The 20,818-nt window shown below is 44.5% G+C and overlaps 1 protein-coding gene across 1 annotated transcript in view; it reads left to right on the top strand.

Moving 5' to 3' along the window:
* Nucleotides 1-20,818, top strand: part of LOC129853430 (cotranscriptional regulator FAM172A-like) — a 363,623-nt gene that overhangs the window by 147,374 nt on the left and 195,431 nt on the right. The gene's annotated exons all lie outside the window — the stretch shown is intronic.

Raw genomic sequence — 20,818 nt, 5'->3', positions numbered from 1 at the left:
GTGTGTGAGATGTCACTGTCGTCTCTGACAGGCCTAGTGGTCTCGGTGGGACTGATGGGTGGTGTGTGAGCTGTCAGCACTGCCTCTTCTCCCTGCCTGTCTCTCCTGACACTATCTCTACACACACTAATAGGGGCTCATTAGCAGTAGCCGATTAGCTCCCTCTGTCATAAAATATGGCTTAAAGCCCCTTATCATCACTAACTATCTATCATATATCTATCTCCTCTCTCTCTGTATCTCAGGGTTACATTAGACTTTTTTGTAGTGAACATACTGAAGTAATGTGAATGTTGATTGAAATACAACAGAAAAACAACACATTTGCACGTGGGTACGTATGCACACACAAACACACACACACACACACACACACACACACACACACACACACACACACACACACACACACACATACACACACACACACACATACACACAGTATAAGACAAGGGTTAAGCCTCTTAAGTGTCATATTCATGTGTTTAAAAGATCTGTGATGATGACCTTGCGTGTGTGTAAGTGTTAGAAACAGAGAGTTCAGAGCAGAGATATGGAGATGTGTGAGCATATCAGCAGAGAGAGATGTGTGAGAATATCAGCAGAGAGAGATGTGTGAGCATATCAGCAGAGAGAGAGATGTGTGAGCATATCAGCAGAGAGATAGATGAGTGAGCATATCAGCAGAGAGATAGAGATATGTGAGCATATCAGCAGAGAGAGAGAGATGTGTGAGCATATCAGCAGAGAGAGAGATGTGTGAGCATATCAGCAGAGAGATAGATGAGTGAGCATATCAGCAGAGAGATAGAGATGTGTGAGCATATCAGCAGAGAGAGAGAGAGATGTGTGAGCATATCAGCAGAGAGATAGAGATGTGTGAGCATATCAGCAGAGAGAGATGTGTGAGCATATCAGCAGAGAGATAGATGTGTGAGCATATCAGCAGAGAGAGAGAGATGTGTGAGCATATCAGCAGAGAGATAGAGATGTGTGAGCATATCAGCAGAGAGAGATGTGTGAGCATATCAGCAGAGAGAGAGATGTGTGAGCATATCAGCAGAGATATAGATGAGTGAGCATATCAGCAGAGAGATAGAGATGTGTGAGCATATCAGCAGAGAGAGAGAGATGTGTGAGCATATCAGCAGAGAGATAGAGATGTGTGAGCATATCATCAGAGAGAGATGTGTGAGCATATCAGCAGAGAGATAGAGATGTGTGGGCATATCATCAGAGAGAGATGTGTGAGCATATCCGCAGAGAGATAGATGTGTGAGCATATCAGCAGAGAGATGGAGATGTGTGAGCATATCATCAGAGAGAGAGATGTGTGAGCATATCATCAGAGAGAGAGATGTGTGAGCATATCAGCAGAGAGAGAGATGTGTGAGCATATCATCAGAGAGAGAGATGTGTGAGCATATCAGCAGAGAGATAGAGATGTGTGAGCATATCAGCAGAGAGATAGAGATGTGTGAGCATATCAGCAGAGAGAGATGTGTGAGCATATCATCAGAGAGAAAGATGTGTGAGCATATCAGCAGAGAGAGATGTGTGAGCATATCATCAGAGAGAGATGTGTGATCATATCGTCAGAGAGAGAGAGATGTGTGAGCATATCAGCAGAGAGAGAGAGATGTGTGAGCATATCAGCAGAGAGAGAGCGATGTGTGATCATATCATCAGAGAGAGAGATGTGTGAGCATATCATCAGAGAGAGAGATGTGTGAGCATATCATCAGAGAGATGTGAGCATATCAGCAGAGAGAGATGTGTGAGCATATCAGCAGAGAGAGAGATGTGTGAGCATATCAGCAGAGATATAGATGAGTGAGCATATCAGCAGAGAGATAGAGATGTGTGAGCATATCAGCAGAGAGAGAGAGATGTGTGAGCATATCAGCAGAGAGATAGAGATGTGTGAGCATATCATCAGAGAGAGATGTGTGAGCATATCAGCAGAGAGATAGAGATGTGTGGGCATATCATCAGAGAGAGATGTGTGAGCATATCCGCAGAGAGATAGATGTGTGAGCATATCAGCAGAGAGATGGAGATGTGTGAGCATATCATCAGAGAGAGAGATGTGTGAGCATATCATCAGAGAGAGAGATGTGTGAGCATATCAGCAGAGAGAGAGATGTGTGAGCATATCATCAGAGAGAGAGATGTGTGAGCATATCAGCAGAGAGATAGAGATGTGTGAGCATATCAGCAGAGAGATAGAGATGTGTGAGCATATCAGCAGAGAGAGATGTGTGAGCATATCATCAGAGAGAAAGATGTGTGAGCATATCAGCAGAGAGAGATGTGTGAGCATATCATCAGAGAGAGATGTGTGATCATATCGTCAGAGAGAGAGAGATGTGTGAGCATATCAGCAGAGAGAGAGAGATGTGTGAGCATATCAGCAGAGAGAGAGCGATGTGTGATCATATCATCAGAGAGAGAGATGTGTGAGCATATCATCAGAGAGAGAGATGTGTGAGCATATCATCAGAGAGATGTGAGCATATGAGCAGAGAGAGAGATGTGTGAACATATCATCAGAGAGAGAGAGATGTGTGAGCATATCATCAGAGAGAGAGATGTGTGAGCATATCATCCGAGAGATGTGTGAGCATATCAGCAGAGAGATAGAGATGTGTGAGCATATCAGCAGAGAGAGAGATGTTTGAGCATATCAGCAGAGATAGAGATGTATGATCATATCATCAGAGAGAGAGATGTGTGAGCATATCATCAGAGAGAGAGATGTGTGAGCATATCAGCAGAGAGATAGAGATGTGTGAGCATATCATCAGAGAGAGAGATGTGTGAGCATATCATCAGAGAGAGAGATGTGTGAGCATATCAGCAGAGAGATAGAGATGTGTGAGCATACCAGCAGAGAGATAGAGATGTGTGAGCATATCAGCAGAGAGATAGATGTGTGAGCATATCAGCAGAGAGAGATGTGTGAGCATATCAGCAGAGAGATAGAGATGTGTGAGCATATCAGCAGAGAGATAGATGTGTGAGCATATCAGCAGAGAGAGATGTGTGAGCATATCATCAGAGAGAGATGTGTGAGCATATCAGCAAAGAGAGATGTGTGAACATATCAGCAGAGAGAGAAGTGTGAGCATATCAGCAGAGAGAGATGTGTGAGCATTTCAGCAGAGAGAGAGATGCTTGAGCATATCAGCAGAGAGATAGATGTGTGAGCATATCAGCAGAGAGAGATGTGTGAGCATATCATCAGAGAGAGAGATGTGTGAGCATATCAGCAGAGAGATAGAGATGTGTGATCATATCATCAGAGAGAGAGATGTGTGAGCATATCAGCAGAGAGAGATGTGTGAGCATATCAGCAGAGAGACATGTGTGATCATATCATCAGCAGAGAGAGATGTGTGAGCATATCATCAGAGAGAGAGATGTGTGATCATATCATCAGAGAGAGATGTGTGAGCATATCAGCAGAGAGAGAGAGATGTGTGAGCATATCAGCAGAGATAGAGATGTGTGATCATATCATCAGAGAGAGAGATGTGTGAGCATATCATCAGAGAGAGATGTGTGAGCATATCAGCAGAGAGATAGAGATGTGTGATCATATCAGCAGAGAGATAGAGATGTGTGAGCATATCATCAGAGAGAGATGTGTGAGCATATCATCAGAGAGAGATGTGTGATGATATCATCAGAGAGAGATGTGTGAGCATATCAGCAGAGAGAGAGATGTGTGAGCATATCAGCAGAGAGAGATGTGTGAGCATATCAGCAGAGAGAGAGATGTGTGAGCATATCAGCAGAGAGAGAGATGTGTGAGCATATCATCAGAGCGATGTGTGAGCATATCAGCAGAGAGATAGAGATGTGTGAGCATATCAGCAGAGAGATAGAGATGTGTGATCATATCATCAGAGAGAGAGATGTGTGAGCATATCATCAGAGAGAGAGATGTGTGAGCATATCATCAGAGAGATGTGTGAGCATATCAGCAGAGAGATAGAGATGTGTGAGCATATCAGCAGAGAGAGAGATGTGTGAGCATATCAGCAGAGAGATAGATGTGTGAGCATATCAGCAGAGAGATAGAGATGTGTGAGCATATCAGCAGAGAGAGATGTGTGAGCATATCAGCAGAGAGAGATGTGTGAGCATTTCAGCAGAGAGATAGATGTGTGAGCATATCAGCAGAGAGATAGAGATGTGTGATTATATCATCAGAGAGAGAGATGTGTGAGCATATCAGCAGAGAGAGATGTGTGAGCATATCAGCAGAGAGAGATGTGTGATCATATCATCAGCAGAGAGAGATGTGTGAGCATATCATCAGAGAGAGAGATGTGTGATCATATCATCAGAGAGAGATGTGTGAGCATATCAGCAGAGAGAGAGAGATGTGTGAGCATATCAGCAGAGATAGAGATGTGTGATCATATCATCAGAGAGAGAGATGTGTGAGCATATCATCAGAGAGAGATGTGTGAGCATATCAGCAGAGAGAGATGTGTGAGCATTTCAGCAGAGAGAGAGATGCATGAGCATATCAGCAGAGAGATAGATGTGTGAGCATATCAGCAGAGAGATAGAGATGTGTGAGCATATCAGCAGAGATAGATGTGTGAGCATATCAGCAGAGAGAGATGTGTGATCATATCATCAGCAGAGAGAGATGTGTGAGCATATCATCAGAGAGAGAGATGTGTGATCATATCATCAGAGAGAGATGTGTGAGCATATCAGCAGAGAGAGAGAGATGTGTGAGCATATCAGCAGAGATAGAGATGTGTGATCATATCAACAGAGAGAGAGATGTGTGAGCATATCATCAGAGAGAGATGTGTGAGCATATTAGCAGAGAGATAGAGATGTGTGATCATATCAGCAGAGAGAGAGAGATGTGTGAGCATATCAGCAGAGAGATAGAGATGTGTGATCATATCAGCAGAGAGAGATGTGTGAGCATATCAGCAGAGAGATAGAGATGTGTGATAATATCAGCAGAGAGATAGAGATGTGTGAGCATATCAGCAGAGAGATAGAGATGTGTGATAATATCAGCAGAGAGATAGAGATGTGTGATCATATCAGCAGAGAGAGATGTGTGAGCATATCAGCAGAGAGAGATTTGTGATCATATCAGCAGAGAGATAGATGTGTGATCCTATCATCAGAGAGAGAGATGTGTGATCATATCATCAGAGAGAGACGTGTGAGCATATCAGCAGAGAGAGAGATGTGTGAGCATATCATCAGAGAGAGACGTGTGAGCATATCAGCAGAGAGAGAGATGTGTGAGCATATCATCAGAGAGAGACGTGTGAGCATATCAGCAGAGAGATAGAGATGTGTGATCATATCATCAGAGAGGTAGAGTCCATATTAATATATTTAAAATATTTCAACTGGAATAGGTTTCACATAATTAGGAGACTCTTTCACTCTCTCTCTCACTCTCTCGTCACACTCTCTTTTTCCTCTCTCTCCTTCCCTCCCCCTCCCTGAACCTTTTTGCACTCTGTAATGCTAGCAGCGTGAGATCGTTAGTGCAGTCCTACCCAAGGTTTTCCAATTCTGCAGGGGGCCATGCAATATTATTCTTTGACATTAGCCTGTAGGTGCTTTCCATGCGCCTGCATTATGCATGGTGGTTGGGGCAAATGCTCAGAGACAAGGGGGCAGGGACGTCAGTGACTGACTCAGTGTGTGTGTACCAATTCTATATGTATGATTTTAAAACTCAGTAGGAAGTACTCCATCCATATTAGTTTAACCGTTAATCAGTTGTCCACCGAAAATACATTTGACCAGTAATGCTAATCAGTCTATAGGTTAATTTGCTTAATTTAGTGGAATTACAGAGCCTATCACCTGACGGACAATGTGAGGGCAGCTCCTGAAAAAGCTGGTACTGGAGAGAAACATGCTTTTATAAGCCCAGTCATTGCTCAATACATAACAATTCTAAATACAATTGCATCTTAAAAGCTGTTTTGATGAGCAAGGTTAAAAAGAGCTGCTATTTGTATTTCTACCAGCGTGTCACCACTACTTTACAATGGTAGGCTAGCTACCAGCGTGTCTCCACCACTTTACAGTGGTAGGCAGGCTACCAGCGCATCACCACCACTTTACAATGGTAGGCAGGCTACCAGCGCATCACCCACCACTTTACAATGGTAGGCAGGCTACCAGCGTGTCTCCACCACTTTACAATGGTAGGCAGGCTACCAGCGCATCACCACCACTTTACAATGGTAGGCAGGCTACCAGCGTGTCACCACTACTTTACAATGGTAGGCAAGCTACCAGCGCGTCACCACCACTTTACAATGGTAGGCAGGCTACCAGCGCATCACCCACCACTTTACAATGGTAGGCAGGCTACCAGCGTGTCTCCACCACTTTACAATGGTAGGCAGGCTACCAGCGCATCTCCACCACTTTACAATGGTAGGCAAGCTACCAGCGCGTCACCACTACTTTACAATGGTAGGCAGGCTACCAGCGCGTCACCACCACTTTACAATGGTAGGCAGGCTACCAGCGTGTCACCACCACTTTACAATGGTAGGCAGGCTACCAGAGCATCACCACCACTTTAAAATGGTAGGCAGGCTACCAGCGCATCACCACCACTTTACAATGGTAGGCAGGCTACCAGCGCGTCACCCACCACTTTACAATGGTAGGCAGGCTACCAGCGTGTCACCACTACTTTACAATGGTAGGCAGGCTACCAGCGTGTCACCACTACTTTACAATGGTAGGCAGGCTACCAGCGCGTCTCCACCACTTTACAATGGTAGGCAGGCTACCAGCGCATCTCCACTACTTTACAATGGTAGGCAGGCTACCAGCGCATCTCCACCACTTTACAATGGTAGGCAGGCTACCAGCGCGTCTCCACCACTTTACAATGGTAGGCAGGCTACCAGCGTGTCACCACTACTTTACAATGGTAGGAAGGCTACCAGCGCGTCACCACCACTTTACAATGGTAGGCAGGCTACCAGCGCGTCACCCACCACTTTACAATGGTAGGCAGGCTACCAGCGCATCACCACCACTTTACAATGGTAGGCAGGCTACCAGCGCGTCACCACCACTTTACAATGGTAGGCAGGCTACCAGCGCGTCACCCACCACTTTACAATGGTAGGCAGGCTACCAGCGCATCACCACCACTTTACAATGGTAGGCAGGCTACCAGCGCGTCACCACCACTTTACAATGGTAGGCAGGCTACCAGCGCATCTCCACCACTTTACAATGGTAGGCAGGCTACCAGCGCATCTCCACCACTTTACAATGGTAGGCAGGCTACCAGCGTGTCACAATGGTAGGCAGGCTACCAGCGCATCTCCACCACTTTACAATGGTAGGCAGTCTACCAGCGCATCACCCACCACTTTACAATGGTAGGCAGGCTACCAACGCATCACAATGGTAGGCAGGCTACCAGCGCACCCACCACTTTACAATGGTAGGCAGTCTACCAGCGCATCACCCACCACTTTACAATGGTAGGCAGGCTACCAGCGCATCACCACCACTTTACAATGGTAGGCAGGCTACCAGCGCATCACCACCACTTTACAATGGTAGGCAGGCTACCAGCGCGTCACCCACCACTTTACAATGATAGGCAGGCTACCAGCGCGTCACCACCACTTTACAATGGTAGGCAGGCTACCAGCGCATCTCCACCACTTTACAATGGTAGGCAGGCTACCAGCGCGTCACCACCACTTTACAATGGTAGGCAGGCTACCAGCGCATCACCCACCACTTTACAATGGTAGGCAGGCTACCAGCGTGTCTCCACTACTTTACAATGGTAGGCAGGCTACCAGCGCATCACCACCACTTTACAATGGTAGGCAGGCTACCAGCGTGTCACCACTACTTTACAATGGTAGGCAGGCTACCAGCGCGTCTCCACCACTTTACAATGGTAGGCAGGCTACCAGCGCATCTCCACCACTTTACAATGGTAGGCAGGCTACCAGCGCGTCACCCACCACTTTACAATGGTAGGCAGGCAACCAGCGCATCACCACCACTTTACAATGGTAGGCAGGCAACCAGCGCATCACTACCACTTTACAATGGTAGGCAGGCTACCAGCGCATCACCACCACTTTACAATGGTAGGCAGGCAACCAGCGCGTCTCCACCACTTTACAATGGTAGGCAGGCTACCAGCGCATCACCACCACTTTACAATGGTAGGCAGGCTACCAGCGCGTCACCCACCACTTTACAATGATAGGCAGGCTACCAGCGCGTCTCCACCACTTTACAATGGTAGGCAGGCTACCAGCGCGTCTCCACCACTTTACAATGGTAGGCAGGATACCTGCATTTCTCTCCTGTTATATTGGTTTTCATATCAACTCTCTTTTGTTGTCCAGAAGCCGAAGGCATAATCCTAGTCATATTAACAACCCATCCTAGTTGCTGCTATTAGCATCCCCCTCTTTCTACATTTCTAATGGAGATGTTCAACTCTGTCATGTATGGAACGGCTCACATTACATCTGCTGTTTACAACTGGCTTTTCCAGTCAATTACGGTTTGTATCAAATGTTTCAAAATGACATTTAATTTGCTGCTTTGAATGTTCAAAAATAGGCTCTAGCCTTTTGACTGTAAGACAATAGGCTTGCTAGTATTGTTGCATGTTTTCATGAAGCTCTTAATGAAAAATGTCCCTTCCTTGTGTGCATGCATAGTATTTTCTTTTTGGTTACATCATTTTAGTATTTGGGGAAATGTTTATCGTTTGTCGACCGGTTAATAAGGGTCGGTTATTCAGCAGCAAAGATTAACACAAATTTGCATCTCTAATCCATATGCAGCAATATATGTTGTGGTCATTTTATTATTAATGTTTCAGAGAGTGACAGATTATTCAGTCGCGTTCCTATTGGTCCTAGACTATGGCGACATCTTCTATGGCGTCAGGTATTCTAGTGGTTAGAGGGTTGGGCCTGTAACCGAAAGGTTGGTGGATCCAATCCCTGAGCTGACAAGGTACAAATCTGTTGTTCTGCCCCTGAACAAGGCAGTTTCCCGGTAGGCCGTCATTGTAAATAATAATTTATTCTTAACTGACTTGCCTAGTTAAATAAAGGTAAAAAAGAAGAAATGTAATAAAACAAATATCAACCCAGTTGCCACTTTATTAAAGCCGTTAGACACGGTTCATGTGCTTTATTATGGGTGACAATTGTAGTACTCATCACTGCATTCTCTACCAGGAAGTTGGTTGGCCCTTTTTGATGTCATCACTGCATTCTCTACCAGGAAGTTGGTTGGCCCTCTTTGATGTCACGTAGGTTGATACATTGCTATGTTTTCATTTCTAAAGCCCATTTACAAAAAGGTCCCGCTGTACCTAACATCTTTACTAAACTTTAGACGTACGAGTTACCACACCTGGTGTCAGAGATGGCTAACTCTGTACATTCCTTTGGTCTCCACTGAGTTAGGTAAATCAGCTTTTAGTTTTATGCACCTTATTTGTTATCTTCAAAATGTTGTTACATGTGATGTTTTGGTGCCTCAAGGGCAAATCAAACGCTGAGGATCTTGTTACTGATCAATGTGCTAGTTTTTTATGACCATGTTTGTTCTTTCTGCTTGCATTTTGTATTTATATTTTGATGTGTGTATTTTCTGTAATTTATGTAATTCAGGGATCATCTGTAAAATATACCTTGGTCTCAGCATGACTCCCTGATAAAATAGTGGCAAAATATATTTTTTATTTATTAATGACTTTTAACATGATTTACTCAAATAATGATCTTGCTGTGTACAAGGTCATTGTACACGATTGGTTGATGTTTTAAATATTCCAAGCACTCCACTCTGATGCTGTGTTGTTCTCTTCTGATATACTTGGGAAAGGTTGCTGTTAAGGGAGACTCATTACAGCTCTGCATAATATCATATAATATAATGTTGTTTCTGGACTAAGGGTTAGGTCTAGGGGTGACTGGGATTGCTCCGTTTGCAAAGGGGGAGGGCTTTGCAGTATTCCACATAATCAATTATGTAGACTTCTTCAAGTCTGTAGACTTTTTGACTGGTCCTTTGTAGATCATTTTGTAGAGCATGGCGCCTGCAACACCAGTATAGTGGGTTCGATTCCCGGGACCACCCTACAGAAAATGTATTTTTTTTTTAAGTTTGCCAAATGGCATATATTTTATTATTTTATATACACGGAACAAAAATATAAACACAACAGGTAAAGTGTGCCTTTTGCTGGGGACAATAAAAGGCCATTCTAAAATGTGCAGTTTTGTCACACAACACAATGCCACAGATGTCTCACGTTTTGAGGGTGCGTGTAATTGGCATGCTGACTGTAGGAAAGTCCACCAGAGTTGTTGCCAGAGAATTTAATATTCATTTCTCTACCATAAGCTGCCCCCAACGTTGTTTTAGAGAATTTGGCAGTACGTCCAACCGGCATCACAATCACAGTCTACGTGTAACCATGCTGAGGAGTATTTCTGTCTGTAATACAGCCCTATTGTGGGGGGTAAATCATTCTGATTGGTTTGGCTGGCTCCCAAGTGGGTGGGCCTATGGCCTCCCATGCCCACCGATGGCTGCGTTCCTGCCATGTGAAAATCCATAGATTAGGGCCTAATTAAATTATTTCAATTGTCTGATTTCCTGATATGAACTGTAACTCATGAAAATCTTTGAAATTGTTGCATGTTGCATTTATATATTTGTTCAGTATGTTCTTAAGGACCATGTCAACATGTTGAAATCTACAGCAAAGTAACGTTCAGACAACATACACTATCAGTCAAAAGTTTGGGGACACCCCTACTCATTCCAGGGTTTTTATTTTATTTTTACTATTTTCTACATTGTAGAGTAATAGTGAAAACATCAAAACTATGAAATAAAACAAATGGAATCATGTAGTAACCAAAAAAGTGTTAAACAAATCAAATATATAATTTATATTTGAGATTCTTCAAAGTAGCCACCCTTTGCCTTGATGACAGCTTTGCACACTCTTGGCATTCTCTCAACCAGCTTCATCAGGTATTCACCTGGAATGCATGTCAATTAACAGGTGTGCCTTGTTATAATTTTATTTGTGGAATATTATTTCCTTAATTGTGTTTGAGCCAATCAATTGTTTTGTGACAAGGTAGGCGTGGTATACATGAGATATGCCTATTTGGTAAAAGACCTTGTCCATATTATGGCAAGAACAGCTCAAAGAGAAACAACAGTTGATCATTACTTTAAGACATGAAGTTCAGTCAATCCGTACAATTTTACGAACGTTGAAAGTTTCTTCAAGTGCAGTCGCAAAAAACATCAAGCACTATCATGATACTGGGTCTCATGAGGACCGCCACAGGAAAGGAAGACCCAGAGTTACCTCTGAGGCAGAGGATAACTTCACTAGAGTTACCAGCCTCAGAAATTGCTGCCCAAATAAATGCTTCACGGAGTTCAATTAACAGACATCTCAACATCAACTGTGCAGAGACTGCGTGAATAAGGCCTTCATGGTCGAATTGCTGAAAAGAAACCACTACGAAAGGACACCAATAATAAGAAGAGACTTGCTTCGGCCAAGAAACACGAGCAATGACATTAGACCGGTGGAAATCTGTCTTTTTGGTCTGATGAGTCCAAATTTGAGATTTTTGTTTCCGTCTGCCGTGTCTTTGTGAGACGTAGAGTAGGTGAACGGATGATTTCCGCATGTGTGGTTCCCACCGTAAAGCATGTAGGAGGAGGTGTGATGGTGTGGGGGTGCTTTGCTGGTGACACTGTCAGTGATTTATTTAGAATTCAAGGCACACTTAACCAGCATGGCTACCACAACATTCTGCAGCGATATGCCATCCCATCTGGTTTGTGCTTAGTGGGACTATCATTTTGTTTTTCAACAGGACAATAACCCAACTCACCTTCAGGCTGTGTAAGGGCTATTTGACCAAGAAGGAGAGTGATGGAGTGCAGCATCAGATGACCTGGCCTCCACAATCACCCGACCTCAACCCAAATGAGATGGTTTGGGATGAGTTGGACTGCAGAGTGAAGGAAAAGCACCCAACGAGTGTTCAGCATATGTGGGAACTCCTTCAAGACTGTTGGAAAAGCATTCCAGGTGAAGCTGGTTGAGAGAATGCCATGAGTGTGTAAAGCTGTCATCAAGGCTAAGGGTGGGTACTTTGAAGAATCTAAATATATTTTGATTTGTTTGATACTTTTTTGTTACTACATTAATCCATATGTGTTATTTCATAGTTTTCATGTCTTCACTTTTATTCTACAATGTAGAAAATATTACAAATAAAGAAAAACCATGGCATGAGTAGGTGTGTCCACACTTTTGACTGGTACTGTACATGCAACAGTAACTCTCTGTGTGTATTAATGCATCAGTATAAAAGAGATGAATCCATGTCTCTAAACAAAGACTGGGAGGGATGGAGGGAGGGAGAGGAGGAGTGGTGGATAGATAAAGAGATGAAGGGATTCCCCAGGATGACAGTCCTCTTTGGGACCATGCAGCACAGTGCCCTATGCCCTCTGAACTGTGACCTTTAAGTCAGCGGGATGTTAGTTTATTTGGCCCCCTTTCTCAATCAACCCCACCCCTTCTCCACAGGACTTATCTCTTCACTGCACCTCCTCTGTCACTCCCCTGCTTGGAGTAAGCTGTCACTCACACAACGACACACACGAAGAGAGAGAGAGACACACACACACAGATAGACGTACACACAGAGAGAGAGAAATGGAAAGGAGATACCTAGTCAGTTGCACAAGTGAAATGTGTCTTCCAACACACACACACTGATTGAGAATAGTATGCAGCAAAATGCAGAGGAGATGGAAAGGAGCGAGGACTGGGAGATCAGGGGAAGTAGTCATTTATAAGACGGAGACAGAGTCACTATATCAAGGAGGACAGTAGAAATTAATGTTAGACTCTCATGCTTATTAGGATATCAGCCCCCAAATATGTCCCTAAAGGGGATCCTCGGGGACTAAACTTCTCCTGTCCGTCCGTCCCGTATGTCCGTCCCGTATGTCCGTCCCGTCCCGATTGTGGGGGGGGTTTTCTTCTTCGCCCCTCTGTCAGGCTGGGTGGGGGATCAAATCAAGCCTCTTTAGCGGGGTTTTTTCATCTATTCTATTGGAATTGGGCCCCCTCTCGCCCCCCTCTCAACCCCCACTGTTTGAGAAGCGGGACCACCTGCACACAGTCACACACACACACACACACACACACACACACACACACACACACACACACACACACACACACACACACACACACACACACACACACACACACACACACACACACACACACACACACACACACACACACAGCGCCCAGATAGAGTTGAGTTAATCAATGCGCTTCCTTACACACATTAAGAAGCCCTTAACTGCTTTTAGGATTGTTACGTTTTAGCCCCTGGTTCACAGTGTGTAACCTCTCAACCTTGGCAAGTCCCTCCTCACTTAGAGATCACAGTCCATTGGCCTATGTGTAGTGATGTCGGCTGGACAACAGAGAGAAGGAGAGACAACGGGGTGGGTCTTCTTAGCACTTTGCCATATAGAAAGATCTTTAGGAGAACACTTTGCTCTGAATTTTAGCACTAATCAAGATATCTTTTTTCTCACAGCCAAGCGGAGGAATAGCAGGAACATAACCAACATTCATGGCTTAAGAAGCTTTCTTTTACTGTTCTTCTTCGCCGCCAGCACTTTCTTGCGTCTCGTATTGTTGCATTTTTTAAACAGTCATAGAGAAAGAGAGGGAGAGAAAGAAAGAGTGAGATATGGAGAGAAAGAGAGTGAGATATGGAGAGAAATAAAGAGTGAGATGTGGAGAGAAATAAAGAGTGAGATGTGGAGAGAAATAAAGAGTGAGATGTGGAGAGAAATAAAGAGTGAGATGTGGAGAGAAATAAAGAGTGAGATGTGGAGAGAAATAAAGAGTGAGATGTAGAGAGAAAGAAAGAGTGAGATGTGGAGAGAAAGAAAGAGTGAGATGTGGAGAGAAAGAAATAGTGAGATGTGGAGAGAAATAAAGAGTGAGATGTGGAGAGAAATAAAGAGTGAGATGTGGAGAGAAAGAAAGAGTGAGATGTGGAGAGAAAGAAAGAGTGAGATGTGGAGAGAAATAAAGAGTGAGATGTGGAGAGAAATAAAGAGTGAGATGTGGAGAGAAATAAAGAGTGAGATGTGGAGAGAAAGAAATAGTGAGATGTGGAGAGAAAGAAATAGTGAGATGTGGAGAGAAAGAAAGAGTGAGATGTGGAGAGAAAGAAAGAGTGAGATGTGGAGAGAAATAAAGAGTGAGATGTGGAGAGAAATAAAGAGTGAGATGTGGAGAGAAATAAAGAGTGAGATGTGGAGAGAAATAAAGAGTGAGATGTGGAGAGAAATAAAGAGTGAGATGTGGAGAGAAATAAAGAGTGAGATGTAGAGAGAAATAAAGAGTGAGATGTAGAGAGAAATAAAGAGTGAGATATGGAGAGAAAGAGTGAGATATGGAGAGAAAGAGTGAGATATGGAGAGAACGAAATAGTGAGATATGGAGAGAAAGAAAGAGTGAGGTGTGGAGAGAACGAACGAGTGAGATATGTATAGAAAGAAAGAGTGAGATATGGTGAGAAAGTGAGATATGGAGAGAAAGAGAGTGAGATATGGAGAGAAAGAAAGAGTGATATATTGTGAGATATGGAGAGATGAAGTGGATGATTTATTGTATGTACACTAATGTGCAAAGCATTGAGTATATCGTCACTTTTAGAGGGCTTTCTGAATGGTTTCACTGAGGGGTCACTGAAGACCTACACATACATTCTCTAAATAGGTAGCCCAACAGTTAGTGGCGTGCCAGCAACCGGAGGGTTGCTAGTTTGAATCCTGAGTCTGAAGGGTGTGTGCGTGCATGTGCACCGCATTATTTCAGCCTGGTTACTCCATGGGTTCATGTTTCTCTAGTCCTCAGGAGCCACAGCCATTCCTGTCCTTTTTCCCAATGTCTGCCTGGTACATCCTGTCCTGACGATTCCTACGCACTCACACTCACTCTCCGCCCACGGCAGGCACCATGCTTGTTTCAAACACAGACATGGCACAATCGCACACATACGAACGCACAAGGCATATATTGTATGTATTCACCTGGTTCCAAATGCCTCAGTCTCACCTTCACCCCTCCACCTCTCACTGTGCTCTGGGGTAATTATGTAGACATGTCTTATTTGACCTTTGACCCCTGCTAGAGCCAGGTTGTTATGCTCAGCATATCCAAGGACAGGGAGGGGCTCTGGGAGCAACTTCACTAACCTCTCAACTCTGGGTGTGTGGGTGGGACAGAGCCTTGTACTGTAGCACCTCTCAGATCACTGCTTCCAATTTTACAGTCAGGTCAACCATCAAACACATCCATCTCCTGGCCCCCTTGCCCCTCTCCCTCCAGCCCGACTGCAGCCTCAGGTCAAGCTCAAACGAACACTGACCTATCTGCCCACCCACACTCCTTTACCTGCTGTCAATTAATGACTTCAAGTCATTTCATCTGACAATCCCTGTTCCAGCGAGAGGCTATAGCAGAGATGTCACAGAGATGACCTTTTCGCCCATGTGCAACCAAGAGCAATATTAATTTCTCCACTTAAGAATCTGAGACAAACCGGGTAACTTCTTTTGTACTTTGTTAATGAGTTATTGATTTGAAACATTGCCCCGGCAAATATTTTCTGATTACCTTGACTCCAGCAAGTTTCTGGTGCTATACTGTCTCAATGGAATGGAATAAAGATTTTTGTCTGTACATCTTTCTCTCACTCAGTCTAACACACATTATCACTTACTCTTTCTTCCTTGCACTTCTGTATCTCTCTCTCCTCTCTCTCTCTGTATCTCTCTCTCTGTATCTCTCTCTCCCCACTCTTTCTCTGTATCTCTCTCTCTGTATCTCTCTCTCTTTATCTCTCTCTCTGTATCTCTCCCCTCTCTCTCTCTGTATCTCTCTCTTCCCTCTCTCTCTCTGTATCTCTCCTCTCTCTCTGTATCTCTCTCTCCCCTCTCTCTCTCTGTATCTCTCCTCTCTCTCTGTATCTCTCTCTCCCCTCTCTCTCTCTGTATCTCTCCTCTCTCTCTCTGTATCGCTCCTCTCTCTCTCTGTATCTCTCCTCTCTCTGTGTATCTATCTCTCCCCTCTCTCTCTCTGTATCTCTCCTCTCTCTCTGTATCTCTCTCCCCTCTCTCTCTCTGTATCTCTCTCTCTGTATCTCTCTCTCCCCTCTCTCTCTCTGTATCTCTCTCTCCCCTCTCTCTCTCTGTATCTCTCTCTCCCCTCTCTCTCTGTATCTCTCTCTCTGTATCTGTCTCTCCCCCCTCTCTCTCTGTATCTCTCTCTCCCCTCTCTCTCTCTGTATCTCTCTCTCCCCTCTCTCTCTCTGTATCACTCTCTCCCCTCTCTCTCTCTGTATCTCTCTCCCCTCTCTCTCTCTGTATCTCTCTCCCCTCTCTCTCTCTGTGTCTCTCCTCTCTCTCCCCTCTCTCTCTCTCCTCTCTCTCTCTCTCTCTGTATCTCTCCTCTCTCTCTCTCTCTCTGTATCTCACCTCTCTCTCCCCTCTCTCTCTCTGTATCTCTCTCTCTCTCTCTCCTCTCTCTCCCCTCTCTCTCTCTGTATCTCTCTCTCCCCTCTCTCTCTCTGTATCTCTCTCCCCTCTCTCTGTATCTCTCTCTCCCCTATCTCTCTGTATCTCTCCTCTCTCTCTCTGTATCTCTCTTCTCTCTCCCCTCTGTATCTGTCCTCTCTCTCCCCTCTCTCTCTCTGTATATCTCTCCTCTCTCTCTGTATCTCTCCTATCTCTCCCCTCTCTCTCTCTGTATCTCTCCTCTCTCTCCCCTCCTTCTCTCTTCCCCATCTCTCTCTGTATCTCTCCTCTCTCTCCCCTCTCTCTCTCTCCCCCTTCTCTCTTCTATCTCTCTGCCTCTTCCTCTCATCATTTTTTTCTGAGCTTAACTTTCCATAGGCAGTACCTGGTAATTACCCACAATGCTACAGTCATTACTTTCCCATCTCTGCCATTAATTTGCCTCATATCGTCTCCTCACCCTGCAGACTGTTGTGTCTGAAAGGAAAGAGGGCTGAGCGGAAGAGAAAGATAGATGAAGGAAAAAGAGGAAAGAGAAGTCTAGAAGAGTCCACGTCCAAGACAAACAGGTGTTTGAGTGAAGGTCCACATTTAAATAGCTCCAGTTCTAATACCAGACCATGTAATCACCTGTCCCCGCCGCTTGTTTGATATTTCATCATTAGGCCAATTGAAGATAATCCAGTTAGACGCTGTAAGTGACACATTCAATATTCAAATGAGCGGGCTGCAGGTGTGTTTACTCAGTGTGTGTCTTCAGAGAGAGACAGAGCCAAGCTGAGATGTGTGTGTGTGTTTGCATGTAACCTGGAGACCTGTCACTTGTCAGCCCTTTAAATAAAACACACCTCATCCCCACTCTCTCTCTCTCTCTCTCTCTCTCTCTCTCTCTCTCTCTCTCTCTCTCTCTCTCTCTCTCTCTCTCTCTCTCTCTCTCTCTCTCTCTCTCTCTCTCTCTCTCTCTCTCTCTCTCTCTCTCTCTCTCTCTCTCTCTCTCTCTCTCTCTCTCTCTCTCTCTCTCTCTCCTCTCTCTCTCTCTCTCTCTCTCTCTCTCTCTCTCTCTCTCTCTCTCTCTCTCTCTCTCTCTCTCTCTCTCTCTCTCTCTTTTTCTCAAGTCAGTGTCTGTAGCCATGAAGTGCTTTGAAAGCCTGGTCATGGCTCCCATCAACCCCATCATCCCAGACACTCTGGACCCACTCCAATTTGCATACCACCCCAACAGATCCACAGATGATGCAATCTCTATTGCACTCCACACTGACCCTTTCACACCTGGACAAAAGGAACACCTACATGAGAACGCTGTTCATTGACTACAGCTCAACGTTCAACAACATAGTGCCCTCCAAGCTCATCACGACGCTAAGGACTCTGGGATAAAACACCTCCCTTTGCAACTGGATCTTGAACCTCCTGACTGGCCACCCCCAGGTGGTGAGGGTAGGCAACATCACCTTTGCCATGCTGACCATCAAAAAGGGGGCCCCTCAGGGGTGCATGCTTAGTCTCCTTCTGTACTCCCTGTTCACCCACAACCACGTGGCCGCCCACGACTCCAACACCATCATTAAGTTTGCAGACGACACAATGGTGGTAGGCCTAATCACCGACGACGATGAAACAGCCACCAGGGAGTTGGTCAGAGACCCGGCAGTGTGGTGCCAGGACAACAACCTCTCCCTCCAATATCAGCAAGACAAAGGAGCTGTTTGTGGACTACAGGAAACGGAGGACCGAGCACGCCCCCATCCACGTCGACGGGGCTGTAGTGGAGCAGGTCGAGAGATTCAAGTTCCTCGGTGTCCACATCACTAAGGAATTATCATGGTCTACACACATCGACACAGTCATGAAGAATGCCTCTTTCCCCTCAGGAGGCTGAAAATAATTAGCATGAGCCCTCAGATCCTCAAAAAGTTCTACAACTGCACCATTGAGAGCATCTTACCTGGCTACATCACCGCTTGGTATGGCAACTGTTTGGCATCCGACCACAAGGTGCTAAAGAGGGTAGTGAGAACGGCTCAGTACATCACTGGGGCCGAGCTCCCTGCCATCTAAGACCCAACAAATTGTCAAAGACTCCACAACGCAATTTATATACTATTTTCTCTGTTACCGCATGGCAAGCAGTACCGATGCACCAAGTCTGGAACCAACAGGACCCTGAACACATTCTACCCCCAAGCCATAAGACTACTAAATATTTAAATGGTTTCCCGGACTATTTCCTTTGTCCCTTTTTGCACTAACTATTTTGACTCATCACATTACTGTTTATCTATCAAGTTGCCTAGTCACTTTATTTCTAACTATATGTACAGTTTAAGTTAGAAGTTTACATACACCTTAGCCAAATACATTTAAACTCAGTTTTTCACAATTCCTGACATTTAATCCCAGAAAAAATTCCCTGTTTTAGGTCAGTTAGGATCACCACTTTATTTTAAGAATGTGAAATGTCAGAATGATAGTAGAGATAATGATTTATTTCAACTTTTGTTTATTTCATTACATTCCCAGTAGGTCAGAAGTTTATATATACTCAATTAGTATTTGGTAGCATTGCCTTTAAATTGTTTGGGTCAAATGTTTTGGGTAGCCTTCCACAATAAGTTGGGTGAATGTTGGCCCATTCCTCCTGGCAGAGTTGGTGTAACTGAGTCAGGTTTGTAGGCCTTGCTAGCACACAGTTTTTCAGTTCTGCCCACAAATTTTATATAGGATTGAGTTCAGGGCTTTGTGATGGCCACTCTAATACCTTGACCTTGTTGTCCTTAAGCTATTTTGCCACAACATTGGAATTATGCTTGGGGTCATTGTCCATTTGGAAGACCCATTTGCGACCAAGCTTTAACTTCCTGACTGATGTCTTGAGATGTTGCTTCATAATTTCCATTCCTCATAACGCCATCTATTTTCTGAAGTGCACCAGTCCCTCCTGCAGAAAAGCACCCCCACAACACGATGCTGCCATCCCCGTACTTCACATTGGGATGGTGTTCTTTGGCTTGCAAGCCTCCCCCTTTTTCCTCCAAACATAACAATGGCCATTATGGCCAAACAGTTCTATTTTTGATTCATATACCCATCATAAGGTTGGTAAAACTTAACCTATGAATGAAAGTTTACAACGTAGGTGCCCAGGTCTAGAGACAGACAGTGACACATTCAATACCGCCTTGCACACTCTTGCAGACGAGAGTTTCTATTGGACACATTTAGGTATGTTTACCCTGTTTTGTTCCGTTTGCTTCAGTTTAAGATTTTGTTTCCAACAGATTCAGTGGAATGAATACATTCCTGATCACATGCAAACACAGTTCACTTTCATAGCAGTCACATACAAACACCATGATCACTTGCTCATTGTTTAATTCCGTCTTGCATCTCCGCACTCTCCTCCTCTCACCTTTTCCCTTTACTTGTGGACATGAGCTTTCCAAACCTTCATGTTATAACCTCAGACCGCTACACACAGCCTACATTGTTGTCACCATAGCTAACATCATAGTCAACATAGCTACTAGAACTAACGCATTAGTAAACACACTTAAATCATGCAGTATGGTGTACAGTCAGCAAGCAGTTTAACAGTTACACCAGCGGGCCCCAGTGGCAATACATTTATTAAACCAAAAACTTACCTTGACTTGGAAGAGTTTCAGTGTTGGAAAGCCAACATAGCACCCCTCTCTGTTTGAGCCGTGTGTTTGAGTAGGCTAAACTAGCTAGCTCCATTCGCTAGCTAAGTCAAAGTGAAAACAACTCAAATCTACATACAATACCCATAGTGACAAAGCAAAAACCGGTGTTTAGAAATTTGGGCAAAAAAAACTACTGAAATATCACATTTACATAAGTATTCAGACCATTTGCTCAGTACTTTGTTGAAGCACCTTTGGCAGCGATTACAGTGTCAAGTCTTCTTGGGTATGAAGCTACAAGCTTGGCTTTTTTTTCTTTCTATAACCTTTATTTAACTATTTAGGGAGTTTCTCCTATTCTTCTCTGCAGATCCTCTCAAGCTCTGTTAGGTTGGATGGGGAGCATTGCTGCACATCTATTTTCAGGTCTCTCCAGAGATGTTTGATTGGGTACAAGTCCGGGCTCTGGCTGGGCCACTCCG

Source organism: Salvelinus fontinalis, chromosome 4, assembly GCF_029448725.1.
Source record: "Salvelinus fontinalis isolate EN_2023a chromosome 4, ASM2944872v1, whole genome shotgun sequence".
Classification (NCBI taxonomy): Eukaryota; Metazoa; Chordata; class Actinopteri; order Salmoniformes; family Salmonidae; genus Salvelinus; species Salvelinus fontinalis.
This window is presented reverse-complemented; position numbering and strand designations above follow the sequence as displayed.